Source organism: Dysidea avara, chromosome 9 (assembly GCF_963678975.1).
Source record: "Dysidea avara chromosome 9, odDysAvar1.4, whole genome shotgun sequence".
NCBI lineage: Eukaryota > Metazoa > Porifera > Demospongiae > Dictyoceratida > Dysideidae > Dysidea > Dysidea avara.
In genome coordinates, this window is record NC_089280.1 from 10,694,342 (window position 1) to 10,697,970 (window position 3,629).

Genomic DNA, 3,629 nt, shown 5'->3' on the forward strand with positions numbered 1-3,629 from the left:
ATCAACTACTGCATATTTGCAGGAATCTAAATTCTTTTCACAGAATAGAATGTATATTATACAAGTGTAACAAAAAATTTGGAATTTTCAATATGAGTAGGGATCAAAGTAATAAAAAGTACTGAAACAAGTGAGATTTACCACCTGATGCCTTACTACTACACACATATCTTACTAGAACTGCAGAGGGTCTTGAAATGCTGAAACAAGTGACATTATCTACCACCTGAAGTCTTGCTAGTACACACAATCCCTATTTCAGTTCCTGAGAAGTTATAGACAATGGCACTGAAATAGGGATTGTGTGTACTAGCAAGACTTCAGGTGGTAGATAATGTCACTTGTTTCAGCATTTCAAGACCCTCTGCAGTTCTAGTAAGATATGTGTGTAGTAGTAAGGCATCAGGTGGTAAATCTCACTTGTTTCAGTACTTTTTATCACTTTGATCCCTACTCATATTGAAAATTCCAAATTTTTTGTTACACTTGTTTGTGTACTTTTTATTCACCTGCAGCATATTAGCAGAATCTCCAGGATTACATGCAAGTTCTCAATGTAAATGCTAGTAACATAGTACAATGGACTTTTATACAGACCATACAGCGAGGTGTGATGTAGAATGAAATCTTTCTCAGCAGAAATAGTTGTCTTATATTTTCATTACCAGAAATTGTTGACTGCTTTATTGAAATGTAATTTATTTTTTTCTTGTAATTTGAGTAATCTTAATATGTGATTCTCATTTACCATCTGTGCACTGCTCATTTCTACAACAAAATCTATTACAAATGCTAAGTTCATAAGGATGCAATTGCAAATTAATTTTATCATGGTACTAATTTTGCTGAAGTAAATTATGCATAGAAGTACCATGCATTGTTATAATAGCTACCAGTTATAGCTTAAGATTCATCAAAGCATTAACACATCACCACACATCTACCCTGATTTGTTGATAGGCGATGATCGGTGTTGATGATGAGGTTAGGCTAATTATTTAGGGAAGCCAGAGGTGATACTTAGAGCTGTGCCTGTAGTGTAGATAGACACTGTCCCTCATCCAAATTACTCTTGATACACAACTATTTATAATTATAAACAAAAATACTGCAACCTTGTGTTGCTATGTTCTGTCCTGTGTCATGCTCCTGAGTCACTGGTGGTGTACCTTTAACTTCTGTCCCAGATTGGCTGCCTCCATCATCACTTTCTTTGTTTCCACGCCCCCTTCCTCTCCGTTGAACAACTCGCTCTTTCTCAAAGTCTATTTCTAAACAACACGTGTATTCGAATAATTTAGTGCGACAACCTTTCTGGCTGGCTAGTGTTTGTGCCCCGCGCTAGCGTAAGCCGGGTGGTGAAGCCCTACCATGCTGGTGATTACCAAGGCTGATGGCCGCAGTAAAGAAGGATAAAAGGTAAGACAATAGCGCACACACTGTATCTTTAGCGCTATGTCAAAGGTTTCTTCTTGCAGAAATTTTGAGCGTTTCTGTGAAAGAATTAGGGCTGTAGCAGTACCCAGTTTTCCGATACGCTTGACTGAACGCGTCAGTCAGTCAGGCAGTCAGTCAGTCAGTAGAAAATTTGGTCGGATAATATTTTTTTTTTAATTCGTAGAAATCCATTGGATGCGTTTCGAGCTGTTTTGAAAGCATAGGTGTGTTTTGTTTTCATAGTACAATGATGACAAATCGCCGTTATAGCTTAGAAAGTCTGCTTTTCGTGTGATTTTTTTGGTGGGAAATGATGAACCCTGATGATCCCTACCATTAAGTACTACCGTACTTAATAGTATGTAAAAAAGTTACAGAACCGTTTTAGCATAGCTTATTTGGTTGAGTAAGTATTGCTCAATCTTTGGAGGCGTGTAGAAATTTTCACTTTAAAATTTTGTAAAATCAATTTAAAATATGTGATAATCTAAGTTCATTGGCCTAAATTTTGTTCAGCAGTTCATAAAAAGCAGCACAAAAAGTGTGTGAGGTGGTAAGAAGTTGCAGTTTTAAAGTTGAAAAAAATTTTTTTGGAAGTTTATACCTTGGCGCACTATACCCAGTACCTTATTTAAGCTATTTAACAGAAAATTTACCAATGTGCCAAAAAGGTAGGTTTTCCAAAATCAGCTCACATATATTGTTTGGTGTTTGCTGTTATCCAGGGCTTGTTAAATCTATTAGTAATTAACCTGGATGGTATTAAGTTAACACATTCCAAACAAATAGCTTTAAACTCTTCCCACATCTGTTCTATTGATGAACCTGGTGAATACTTGCTTAGAAATGTCCTAGTAAAGTTATTAATCAAATCTTTCAGATCATTCATGTTGACTTTTGACCACAACAACTGTTTCCTTTTAGCTGGAGGCGTATAGACAGCCTTCACAGATGATTCAATGTAGACTATGTCATGGTCACTTATTCCTGGCAGAGGTATACATTTGTTAACTAAATTTGGTCGGTTAGTGGCAAAAATGTCAAGGGTGTTCTTATTTCTTGTAGGGAAATCAACCAACTGAGTCAAACCAGCATCACAAAACATGTCAAGGATGATGTTACAGTAAGAAGAAGGATAGTTGTTCCCCGAGATTGAACAATTTGACCAGTTGATGTTTGGAAGATTCACATCTCCAGCAAACCATATCACAGCATTGGGATTTTTATCAGCTAAGTCATTTAAGCAGTGACACATTAATTCTAGGTATCTTAAATCCGTGTTAGGTGCTCTATACACTGATACTACTATTAAAGACTCACTTCGAGATAATTCAGTTCAGAAGCTATGAGTTCACAAAGGTAGTTACTAGTATCAATTTCATTCCATGAGTAAATTTTATTGCAGGCTAGAAAGACGCCTCCAAAACCATCACTTCTATCATGTCTAAATACTTGGTAATCATCACAAAATATTTCACTGTTCTGTATGTCCAACCTCAACCAAGATTCTGTTCCTGCAATAATATCAGGTTTGTAGACAGAAACAAAGTTATCAAAGAGTGGTTTTTTTGCATGACAGTTTATAACAGCAAGTATCAATGCAATGTTATCATTATTATTCCTTGTATTAAGAGTGGATGAGACATTTCTGAAGTTACATACAATTGGTGTAGTGAGATCATGATTACTGTCAGTTGTTAGATTAGAATCAATGGGAGACAAGGGTAAATCTAATTGAACTTTAACACTTTCTATATTAGGTACACAGATCAGCAAGATCAATCATACTGGGCTGTTTTATTGGTGGGATTGGTTCAGATAAAATTTCCGGCTGTCGTCTAGGCTGTCTTTTCATAATTGTGCCATTTTTGATAACTAGGTTCACTTCACCTTGTTGTTTCTTTTCAGTCTTGAGTTCCTCTACCAGCTTCTTGTGTTTCAATCTCTGGAGTTTTGTCATGTCTTGTGCAATAAATATGTTTATACACTCTTCATGAAATCTGAGTTTTGGGCCTCTAGACAGAAGTTCTAACTTTTTGACTTCAGACTCTAATGCAACAAGAAGGGGTCTAGCTTTATTATCTGTTTTACGGCCAAAACGGAATAACTTATGGATTTTAATATCCAAATCAGTAGAATCTTTGCACATTTTTAGGAGCTTATCTCTTTCTGCTGTGTCTTCTGGAACGTTG

At 36.1% G+C, this 3,629-nt stretch overlaps 1 long non-coding RNA gene across 1 annotated transcript; it reads left to right on the top strand.

The window, feature by feature from the left end:
* Positions 1-1,290: 1,290 nt before the first annotated feature.
* LOC136266786 (uncharacterized) lies at positions 1,291-3,073 on the top strand. Its single transcript, XR_010706287.1, has 3 exons — positions 1,291-1,419; positions 2,503-2,796; positions 2,843-3,073. It is a non-coding gene; the product is annotated as an uncharacterized lncRNA (long non-coding RNA).
* The last annotated feature ends 556 nt before the right edge of the window (positions 3,074-3,629 follow it).